The sequence below is a fragment of the Nannospalax galili genome, unplaced genomic scaffold, assembly GCF_000622305.1.
Source record: "Nannospalax galili isolate Female #2095 unplaced genomic scaffold, S.galili_v1.0 scaffold753, whole genome shotgun sequence".
NCBI classification, from domain to species: Eukaryota; Metazoa; Chordata; class Mammalia; order Rodentia; family Spalacidae; genus Nannospalax; species Nannospalax galili.
The window spans coordinates 230,031-242,624 of NW_008333775.1; the positions used below are offsets into that span (position 1 = coordinate 230,031).

Consider the following 12,594-nt stretch of genomic DNA (forward strand, 5'->3'; position numbering starts at 1 on the left):
ATAAAAATAAAAAAATAACAAAAGGAGTCCTTACTCAGACTCTGGGACCCTAAGAAAGGCCAGTGGCATATCTCTCAAAAAAATTGGACAATATGGCCGCTGACTGGCCCCCATGTTTGAAAATCACGGCGGTAATAACATCCTTAGTTAAAGACTCAGACAAACTCACTATGGGTCAGCCCTTAACTGTTATAACACCTCATGCAGTGGAGTCCATCATTAAACAACCTCCTGAAAGGTGGCTGTCAAATGCCAGGGTGACCCATTATCAGGCATTACTATTAAATCCAGAAAAGATCAAGTTTGGTAGCCCTGCCACCCTAAACCCCACCACGCTGCTACCAGCCACCGAGAAAGGCACTGAGATTCCTCATGATTGCCAGCAAATACTTGCGGAGACACATGGGACCAGAGAAGACCTCACTGACCAGCCCCTAACAGATGCAGATGCCACTTGGTACATGGATGGGAGCAGCTTTCTACGAAATGGTGAGTGTAAGGCGGGGGCGGTGGTGGTCGATAGGGAAAGGATAATCTGGGCACAAGCCCTGCCAGCTGGAACATCAGCCCAGTGAGCTGAATTAGAAGCCCTAACCCAGGCCCTAAAATTAGCAAAGGGCAAAAAGGTCAACATTTACACCGACAGCCGCTATGCATTTGCCACAGCCCACATACATGGGGAAATTTACCGGGGGCGGGGACTCCTCACCTCGGCTGGTAAGGACATTAAAAACAAGGAAGCAATAGTGGCCCTTCTGCAAGCCTTGTACCTGCCTAAAAAGGTCAGCATCATCCACTGCCCTGGACATCAGTGAGGCCAGGGACTGATTGCCCAGGGCAACTGAATGGCAGATGAAGCCGCCCGCCAGGCAGCAGAAAGCGCTCATGTCTTATACACTCATTCAGACCTAAAGGCTGAAATTGAGACACAAAAAGGGGAGGGAGAGGCTCTTTTCACTTACACTGAGCAGGATCTGGAACTCATTCAGAAGCGCAATGCTACCTTGGATCCAGAGTCCAAAATGTGGAAATATTAGGGTCGAATCATACTGCTCCAAAAGGCGGCCCTTGAGTTAATCTCCCAACTTCACCAGTGGACGCACTTAGGACACAAGAAACTAAAAGCGCTACTACAAAGAGAAGAACAAATCTATTATTTCCTGGACCTTAACCAGCTAGTCCAGAAGATAGTGGGAGATTGTGTCTCATGTTCCTTGGTAAATGCAACTAAGTCAAAGGTCCCATTTGGCAAGAGAGAAAGAGGGACACGACCAGGGACTAACTGGGAAGTAGATTTTACTGAGGTACTCCCAGGAAAATATGGGTATAAATACCTTTTAGTGTTTATAGACACTTTTTCAGGGTGGGTTGAAGCTTTCCCCACCAAAAAGGAAACAGCCCAGACTGTGGTAAAGAAACTGATTGAAGAAATCTTCCCTCGATTTGGACTGCCCAAGGTAATTGGATCTGATAATGGCCCTGCCTTTGTCTCCCAGGTAAGTCAGGGAGTGGCCAAAGCATTGGGGATTAATTGGAAATTACATTGTGCTTACAGACCCCAAAGTTCAGGACAGGTAGAAAGAATGAACAGAACTATTAAAGAGACCTTAACCAAATTAGCTCTAGAGACTGGCACTAAAGACTGGGTACAACTCCTGCCTCTAGCCTTATTTCGGGCTAGAAATACTCCTGCTATACATGGCTTAACCCCCTATGAAATCCTTTTTGGAGGACCACCCCCTGCACTCGATATAACCTTGTCCCCCTTGCCCTCTTCTTTTGATAACCCCAGCTTAAAATCAAGGCTCCAAGCCCTCCAGATCATCCAGAACCAGGTTTGGACGCCCTTGGCTGCAGTCTACCAGCCTGGTGATCCACAAACGCCTCATTCCTATCAAATTGGAGATCAGGTGTACGTGAGAAGACACAACGCAAAGACCCTTGAACCACGGTAGAAAGGACCCTACATGGTTCTCCTGACTACGCCTACGGCCCTCAAGGTGGACGGAATTTTGGCTTGGATTCACGTTTCCCACGTCAAGAGAGCTCCGACCCAGGAGGACACTGGAAAATAGTATCTACACAGGACATCCAACCCTCTAAAAATAAGACTCTCCAGAAATTCCTAATAATTCTATTTGTCTATAAGCTTGTCCCCAGTCATAGAAATCCCCATCTCCCTGTGCTGACCACCTGGCGGGTAATTAACCAAATAGATATGGTAGTGTTTGAAACCCACAAGATGGCACCAAAGGGCACTTAGTGGCCTATACTGTATCCAGATTTGTGTAAATTGGCCTTAGGAGCACCAGAGCCCTGGGACTTAGAAGGAAACTGGAATACTGAGGTGGTACCTGACAAGGAAAGTCCCCCTGGGAGACTGGGACTTGACCCGTGGGGAGGATGTGGCCCTCTTAAACACCGGGCCATGTTGCGTACATTAACCTTTTATGTTTGTCCAGGCAATCACAGGGCTAAATATCTTAACCCCCAGTATAAAGGGAGGGCCTACTTTTACTGCAAAAACTGGGGATGTGAAACAACCGGGGACACTTGGTGGTCCCCGACCTCATCATGGGATTACATCACTGTAAAAGCAAATTATTCTCATGGGAACAGTCGTTTGCAGGAAAAAATTGACAAATGAAAAACTACTCATAAACAGGCCTGTCAAGATAAATGGTGCAATCCCCTCCGGGTGGAGTTCACAACAGCAGGTAAAAAGGCTACAGATTGGGATAAGGGATATTCTTGGGGAATTAGACTATATAAGGAACGAACAGATGATGGCCTCCTTTTTACTATTAGAAGAGATACTTCCTCCTACCCAATAGCTATAGGTCTTGCCTATCCAGAAACCCATCCTCAGCTACCCAAATAGGTGTGGTGGCACACACCTTTAAGTGCAGCACTCAGGAATCAGGAGCAGGCAGATCTCTGTGAGATCAAGGCTAGGTGTGGTGGCACACACCTTTAAGTGCAGCACTCAGGAATCAGGAGCAGGCAGATCTCTGTGAGATCAAGGCTAGGTGTGGTGGCACACACCTTTAAGTGCAGCACTCAGGAATCAGGAGCAGGCAGATCTCTGTGAGATCAAGGCTAGGTGTGGTGGCACACACCTTTAAGTGCAGCACTCAGGAATCAGGAGCAGGCAGATCTCTGTGAGATCAAGGCTAGGTGTGGTGGCACACACCTTTAAGTGCAGCACTCAGGAATCAGGAGCAGGCAGATCTCTGTGAGATCAAGGCTAGGTGTGGTGGCACACACCTTTAAGTGCAGCACTCAGGAATCAGGAGCAGGCAGATCTCTGTGAGATCAAGGCTAGGTGTGGTGGCACACACCTTTAAGTGCAGCACTCAGGAATCAGGAGCAGGCAGATCTCTGTGAGATCAAGGCTAGGTGTGGTGGCACACACCTTTAAGTGCAGCACTCAGGAATCAGGAGCAGGCAGATCTCTGTGAGATCAAGGCTAGGTGTGGTGGCACACACCTTTAAGTGCAGCACTCAGGAATCAGGAGCAGGCAGATCTCTGTGAGATCAAGGCCAGCCTGGTATACATAGTGAATTCAAGGCCAGCTGGGGCTACAGGGAAACCCTGTCTCAAAAAAACAAAATAAATATTAGATAAATAAATAAGGCAAAGGAAGGGCTGGAGAGATGGCTCAGCAGTTATGAGTACTGAATGCCCTTGCAGAGGACCTGGGTTCCATTCTCAGCATTCATGAGGTGGCTCACAGTCATCTGTAACTTCAGTTCTGAGGATCTGATACACTTTCCTGGCCTCCAAGGGCACCAGGCACACATGTGGGTACACATACATATGAAGAATTAATGATGGATTCAAATCCAGTCAGGCTAAAGAAAACTGTACAAGGAAGTAAAAATGAAAAATAATTCTAAAGAACAAGCTGAGCTGACCTTTTTCATGCTCCTTTGCCCAAGCTGGAAATCATCCCAGAAATTCCCCCTACCTCTGCTTGGCACATAGCCGCCGCTTTTCTGCTTGGCACATAGCCGCTGCTTGTCTTTAAAAGAAACCTGCGAACTGGGCTCTGGACTTCTGTCCTCCAAGTGAGGTGGGAGTCCGTTTTGCAAAACGCCAATAAATCCTCATGCTTGTTGCATCTCCTGATTTGAGGACTGAGTTATTGGAGTGCGACCTCCCGTGAACGTTGGGTACCCCAGTCTGGGGGTCCAACACATACTCAAAAGTGCCTCTAGCCAGCTTCGATCTGGCTACCAATGAACAGAAAACACTAGACCTCTTAGTAATGTCTGCTAGTCCAGCCACCCCACCCTACCCAAATTCTGCTAAACTACCCCTGACCACCCAATCACTAACAGCCAAACTTGCCTGCAAGGTCATGGAACGTTGGGTACCCCAGTCTGGGGGTCCAACACATACTCAAAAGTGCCTCTAGCCAGCTTCGATCTGGCTACCAATGAACAGAAAACACTAGACCTCTTAGTAATGTCTGCTAGTCCAGCCACCCCACCCTACCCAAATTCTGCTAAACTACCCCTGACCACCCAATCACTAACAGCCAAACTTGCCTGCAAGGTCATGGGCCTGATAAGCTTGAAAATAAACACCTGTAAAACATTGAAAAGAACTGATGTACATTTTTGTTGAGAAAAAGACAAACATGAGGGGAAGATAAGACCTAGATGATGTGTGTGTATAAGAGCATACCCTCTTGATTACTCAATAATGCAGAAAAAGAAGGGGCTTGCTTACGTTTGGTTTTTGTCTTCTGTGCTCAATCAGCAGGCCTGCTGTCCTGGACTGACACCCAACTTTGCAAAGTTGTAAAATAAACTCCCCCCACTTTCACTACTCTGAGTCTCAAGGGCTTGTTATTATGAAGTGAGGATCTTTGTTTTGCACAGTTGGCAGCAGGCCCAGGATTTGGTTAAGTTGTGGTTTTCTCTGTAATTCAACCTGTCTTCCTCTCTGGTTGCTCCTATCCCTCCCATTGTCAATTTTGAAAAACAAACAGGAAATTAATATTCTCTACCTTCTCTACAGTTTACATAGGAGAATGGCCCTGAGCTGCAGGAGTGACTAAAGGAAAGGAGTATTTTAGCCCTGGGGCTATTTCTGTTTGTAGACTGAAATACCTTCCTTTGAGGATTTGAGCAAGCACCATCTTTTCATAGCTCCTGATAGCAGCACAGGCCTGAAGTCAAACTCGTGACAGGAGAACCTTATGTTTGTTTCTCTTAAGGGACTTAATAATGAACCCAGGTCAAAAATAATAACAATTAATTAATTAATTAATTAAAATTAAAAGGCAAGGGGCAGTGGTGGTGAACGAATGGAAACCTTCCAGTCCTTGCTATAGCCTGGCCTGCTCACTGACCACATCTATCCAGCACCCGGAAATCTTCACAGCATCACAGAAGAACTGGGTCATAGTTTTTAAAAAGGAAAATCCCTCTCTTCTCCAGCAGAACAAGAGATATGGTAAAGAAAGAAGGCCAAGGGGAAGAAGGTAGCTGCTGCCTCTGCCATGGTGAAGAAACAGGAGGCCAAGAAGGTGGTGAATCCTCTGTTTGAGAAAAGGCCAAAGAACCTTAGCATTGGACAGGATATCCAGCCCAAAACAGACCTCACCCGATTAGGCAAATGGCCCTGGTCCATCCAGCTGCAGCAATGAAGGGCTATCCTCTATAAGAGGCTGAACGTGCCCCTGTGATCAACGAGTCTACCCTGGCCCTGGATGATCAAACAGCTAACCAGCTGCTCAAGCTCACACATAAGTATCAGTCAGAGACAAAGCAGGAGAAGAAGCAGAGGCTGCTGGCAAAGGGGACATCCCCACAAAGAGACCCCTGTCCTACTACTAGGGGTCAACACCGTCACCACCTTGTTGGAGAACAAGAAGGTGCAGTTGATGGTGATGGCACATGATGTAGATCCCATCGACCTGGTGGTCTTCCTGCCTCCCCTGTGTCATAAGATGGGGGTCCCCTGCTGCATCATCAAGGGAAGACCAGGCTGGGGCAGCTGGTCTACAGGAAGATGTGTACAACTGTGGCCTTCACACAGGTCAACTCAGAAGACAAAGGAGCTCTGGCCAAGCTGGGGGAAGTCATCAGGACCAATTATAATGACAAACATGAGGCGATCCACTATGGGGAGGTGACATCCTGGGTCCAAAATCTGACTCGAATTGCCAAGCTGGAAAAGGAAAAGACCAAAGAATTCACCACCAAACTGGGTTAAATGTACACTGCTGAGTTTTCTGTACATAAATATAATTTGAAAATTGCCTTTGGCTCAGCGGTTAAGAGCACTGACTGCTCTTCCAGAGGACCAGGGTTCAATTCCCAGCACCCACAGGGTGGCTAACAACCATCCACAACTCCAGTTTCATGGTATCTGACACCCTTTTCTGACCTCCTCAGGCATTGCTCGACTCAGGAGCACATACCTACATGCAAGCAATACACTCATACACATAAAATAAAAATAATAGATAAAGTATTTTCAAATATATAAAAAAAAATAAAGGAAAATCAAATTTTGAAAACTTCATCTACCATTAATTCATTGAAAATTGTTTGAGCACTATTAATTCATTTATGCTGATAGCTACTTAGAACTTCTTTGTCTGGGGCTGGAGAGATCCTCAGTGGTTAAGAGCACTGGCTGCTCTTCTTTCAGGACCTGGGTTTGGTTCCCAACATCCAATATGGTGGCTAACAGACATCCTTAATTCCAGTTCCAAGGGATCCAATGCCCTCTTCTGGCCTCCAGGGGCATTGCACACATGTGGCACACTTAGATACATGCAAGCAAAATACTCATATATATAAAATAAAAACTTATTTATTTGAAGTAATAACAAATTTATAATTTATTTTCAATAATGCTTAGGAACATACTATGATTAATAAAGTTGGGGGCTTTTTTGGTTTTGTTTTTTGGTTTTTTTGTTTGTTTGTTTGTTTGTTTGTTTGAGACAAGGTCTCACTTTGTAACCCTGGCTGGCCTAGAATTCACTATGTAGACAAGACTAGCTTCAGAGAGTCACCTGCTTCTGCCTCCCAAGCACTGGGATTAAATGTGCACACCACCATGCTGGTTGAAGGCCAGCCTGGGCTACATCGTAAGACCCTGTCTGAAAACTCTAAAAGAGAATGGCTTGTTCTGGCCATAATTTTGGAGCTTCCAATCCCAAACTGGACTGACACATTGCTTTGGGCCTTTAGTGAGAACTACCAAATGGCCCCATTATGTTATCAAACACAAGGTCATCTACTCAACATTTGAAAAGGCCAATGGCTCAAGGACAAATCTGGAGACAAGGAAAAAAATTTTTTGGAAAACCAGCAAATCAGATGAAGATGGGCGGCTACTGCCACCTAAGATCTTTTGTTGTTTGGTTTTGTTTGTTTGTTTGTTTTAGAGAGGTCTGCTTTTAAACTTAAGCTAACATTCTTTTCCCAGGGATTTAGAATCATGTAGAGTATTAAAAACCCATCTTTATCTTTAAAATACACTTGGGGGGGGGCAGGGTCTTATGTAGATCTGGCTGGCCTCAAACTCTTTATATGGCTAAAAATGATCTTGAACTAATGGTCATCTTGCCTCCACTTCCCAAGTGCTAGGATTACAAGTATGTGCCCTAAGCCCAGGCTAAAATATTACTTTTTAAAATCTTTCTTAGTGCATATTATTTGTACAAAATAATGGGTTTCATTATGACATTTTGTACATGTATAAAATGTATATTTATGCCATTATCCTTTCTCCTCCTGATCACCTTCCTCTTCCCAAATAGACCCCACTTCCACTTTTGTCAACAGAGGCCATTTAACTCAGCCTAGGTTTCAAGTTTCTTACCTGGTGGGTAAGGAAAAAGAAAGGAGTGGGTGGGGCTTAACTTAGGAAGGGATTGATGACTGGAGACCTCTAGATGTCCCTCCTGGTGACCTGGAAAAGGATGTGAAAACTGGTGGTTGGAAGTCTGCTAATCATGATACACCTGTAAATCTTGAAAATAGCATAATAACTCTTATGTTGATGCCACTAGTCTTGAAGAGAGTGGAGAGAGATTATATAATTTAAGGGTAATCAATCTTGCACATCAATTTCATACAAACATTTCTTTATATGAGTGTTTTGCCTGCATATATGTAAGTGCACCTGAGCATGTAATGCCCACAGAGGCCAGAAGAGGGTGTTGGATTCCCTTGAACTCGAGTTACAGAGAGTTGTTAGTTGTTGTATGGGTGCTGGAAACAAACCCAAGTCCTCTGCAAGAATAACCAGTGCTTTTAACCACCAAGCCATCTTTCTAGCCCCAGACAAACATTTCTTAAATGATTAATGTGTCTATTTGCAGATTGACCAGAAATCTGACCTATAGGTAAAGGTACAAATTGATCAACTGTATGACTCTAAAATTAGTAATTTGGGTTTGTGAGGGGGTTCTTTTGTTTTGTTAAGACAACGTCTCACTTGGCTGTTCCTATAACTAGACGTTCACCAGCCTCTGGCTCTTGAAACTGGAATTACATATCTGCACCACCATGCCCAGCATAAAATTTGGGGTTTTGGTGGGGTGGGGGGTGTTGAGACAGGGCCTCCCTGTAGCCCCAGCTGACTTGGAACTCGTTCTATCAAGCTGGCCTTGATCTCGCAGAGATCCACCTGCCTCTGCCACCTTACTGCTGAGATTAATCATGCCTAGTTTACCAAATACACTTTATGCATCCATTCTCATGTTCCCATTTTAAGAGAAAGAGGTTTTCTCATTTCTAATGAGTCATTATCATTAATGATGCCTTAGTCCTAAAACTATTACACACTGCCTATCTACTCCAACAGGCAGCCAGTCTCCATTGCAAAAGACCCCAAAGACAAGACTCCTAGGAAATCACAAGGTTGATAAAGAGGCTAGATTTTAATCCACATGCCTCTTCTCTCCTAGTTGCCTTGTATTTCCTTTTAAACCTTGCCCTTCCTCATTTAGAAAAGGAAAAAGCCACTCCAAGAAGGTGTCACCAGAAATCAAGATTGGTTTATAAGAAGAAAAACAGTCTTACCTAAGGGAAAGAAATTTGAAACCTTAACAACCCTTCATGATCAATTTCATGCGGGTTATCTCTCCTTGCTAATATCCTCACAGCTGACTGAAGAGTCTTCGCTCACCAGGTTATAAAATCCTGCCACATATGTCTAAGATCTTCTTCCCAGGGTTAATTTTGACACTTCTCTCTCCAAACCAAGTCAGGGGACAAATCCCTGGAAAGATGGCAAATAGACTTTACCTATATGCCATCTTTAAAACGACTGACTATTTATAGTTCTAACAGATAATGGCTTTGGGATGGATAGAGACCTTTCCACGTACATCTGAAGGAGCTGATATGGTATTAGCATGAATCAAAGAAATAATATCCAGTATGAGGCTTACCACCCATCTACAATCTGACAATAGTCCCACATTCATATCTAAGATCATACAAGGTATCTGTGACGCTCCCATTACCTGAAAGCTACAGGTCCCGTATGGGCTCCAATAGGTCATCAGGTAAGATAGAGAGGATGAATGACCTTACAAAAAAACCATCATACTGAATTAGTCACGCAAACACAAACTAACTGGATTAATGTTGATGCAGGAGCTGAGTCTATGTAGCTCATGAGGGCAAAGGGCACATCATGAAAATTACAACTTGCTCATGTATGTTGCAGTGAGAACAAAGATTGGGGTGAAAAGAAAGGTTAAGGATTAAAACAAAAGATTCTGGGACTAGAGAGATGGCTCATCAGGTAAAGGCACTTGCCCCCAAACCTGACCCCCTGAGTTCAATCCCTAGAATCCACATAGTGGAGGAAGAGAACCAACTCCCACAGGTAGTTCTCTGAGCTCCATGTGTGCCTCCAACACAGAAAGTAAAGAAATATACTTTCAAAAATGAGCAGTTTGAAGTACTGAGGAAGATGAATAAGAGGGCTCATAAATGAATATGAGCTGACCAAACTAAACAGGTAAGAGGAAGGACCACAGGCCAGCTGCCCTGCCCCCAAATCCTGAGGAACATGTTGAAGGCATTGTTCTTTCACATAATCTTGCTTCTAATGCAGCTAACTGTAACAGACTAAACTGTAAGTAAGAACGGCTTCTAACAAGAAGTCTTTACCTACTTCAGGAAAAATTCCAGGCTGTCCTATAGATAAGGAGTTATCTAAGGAACAAATGTGGCTCTTTCTTAGAACCTGTGAGTATCTTTGGTGACCTTCGGTGGCACCTATGTCCTTGGGTCATGCACAGCTGGGTTGAGAGTCCCATGTACTCAAAAATCCTGCAACAATTTCCCCATTGCCCTCATGAGAATCCATTCAACACCCTGAGCTCACACAGTCTAAGTCCTTTTGAAGTAATATAAGAAAGGGCCTCTGTGTTAGGCAAATTTCCCTTGCCTTTGACAGTCCTAAGTCCTAAGCAATTCTCAGTTCTTTGCCACACCTGGAATCTGATAGAATGCATTGCAAATAAGATTTTACCAAAGCCTTCTGCTGATTGACCATCTCTCCCAATCCAGGAGACTGGGTCTACTTAAAGACCCTGACCTCTAGGGGCTGGAGAGATGGCTCAGCGGTTAAGAGCCCTGGCTGCTCTTGCAGAGGACCTGGGTTCGATTCCCAACACCCACATGATAACTAACAACTGTCTGTAACTCCAGTTCCAGGGAATCTGACACCCTCTTCTGACCTCTTCAGGCATTGCACGACATGGGTGCACTTACATACATGCAGTCAATGCACTCACACACATAAAAGAAAAATAATAAATAAAATATTTTTTTAAAACTCTAACCTCTAGCCAAGTGTGGTGGCATGCACCCTTTAATCCCAGTCCTCAGGAGGCAGAGGCAGGTGGATCTACCTGTGAGATCAAGGCCACTGTGGCTCATATTGTGACTTCTAGACAGGCTGTGACTAGGGAACAATCAGCAACAACAAAAAACTCTAACCTCTAACCCCTTCTGTGGGTCAAGACCCCACCTGGTTCTCCTCACCACTAAGCTATCAGGTCCCAGCTCTTGGATTCATTTTTCTAGATTAAAGTCAGCTCATAAGCTGGAGGGACAACACACCCCCATACCTAGACCAGATACTTGCTCAACTCTGGATCCTATCCTAGAAAAGCAACCATCAGAGCATTTCCCTCAGCTAACTCCACCTATTCTTGTGACCTCCTTGGGGACCTCAAACTCTTATGCAGAAAACAACTGGGTGAGATTTCTTTCCATAACTTCCCTCATGCTTCCAATCTCTCTATCACATGGCCAAGTGGAGAATTCCTTCAGATAATCCTCTTTAAACTCTCTCATTGACACAAACCCCAAGAATTGAAATTCCCAGTCTTCTAGAATTCATAACTGAATGCTGATTAAAGAGGGAACTCACAGATTTCACACCACCTCAAATCAAATTATTTACTTTTGTTCTAATTCTAATCTGCTCTGATTGACATATAATTCTCTCTCTCTCTCTCTCTCTCTCTCTCTCTCTCTTCTCTCTCTCTCTCATCTTTTTGAGACAGGGAGTATCTCCCTGTAGCCCCAGCTTACCTGGAACTCACTATGTAGGTCAGGCTGGCCTTGAACCCACAGAGAACCTCCTGCCTCTGTCTCTGCCTCCTGAGTGCTGGGACTAAAGGCATGGGCTACCACACCCAGCCTGCTCTCTCTTTTTGCTTCACTTTACCTATTTAAGCCCCAAAGAGGTTCTTATCTCTAATCACTTAGAATGCTCTCATTCTCACTCACCACTTGTTTAATAACTCCAATGGCAATAATTGTTTGCTTATGTAAATTAGTCTGGTATGGTCAAAGATACAGCAAAAAAAGTTATCTGACTGTGCTTAAAAAACTTAGACAACAGGATTGGAGATGTGGCTCAGCGGTTAAGAGCACTGACCGCTCTTGCAGAGGACCTGGGTTCAAATACCAGCACCCACATGGCAGCTAATAATTATCTGTAATTCCAGTTCCAGGGGGAATCTGACACTGCAATTTTGAAGAATTTAGTCATGACCCCTTGCAGTTTTTCTCCCTTTAGATACAGTAGTAGATAGCTGATAGGCCTCCTGCTGTGATGTAAGAGAACCCAGGTCCTTTAGGCCCTACACAGGACTGGGAAAGCAAGTCTAGCCTACTAATGCATGGGGGGCAAGAGGAGGCACCTTGAATTAGGGCCATATCTCCTATCTAACATCTTCCTGACTCTTTACATATGCCTTGTAGTACAAGTTGTATATTAACTTAGAAACCCCTTTAGAAACCTATAAGAGCAAGGGGTTCTCTTTATCTTGTGGACTGCTGAGACTTATCCTTCAGATGCCCCCCTCCACTTGTCAATGTTTTTTGGGGGGTTTTTTTTTGGTCTTTTTGAAGCAGGGTCTCCCTGTAAGCCCCAGCTGTCCTGGAACTCACTATGTAGACCAGGCTGGCCTTGAACTCACAGAGATCCACCTGCCTCTGCCTCGCGAGTGCTGGGACTACAGGCGAGCGCCACCACGCCTGGCTGTCAATGTTATTTTTAAAAAAGACCTTTTACCTAAAATCTGTCTC

General features: G+C 44.6%; 1 pseudogene; it reads left to right on the top strand.

Moving 5' to 3' along the window:
* The first annotated feature begins 1,473 nt into the window (after positions 1–1,473).
* LOC103730223 lies at positions 1,474–6,229 on the top strand (annotated as a pseudogene).
* Positions 6,230–12,594: the final 6,365 nt, after the last annotated feature.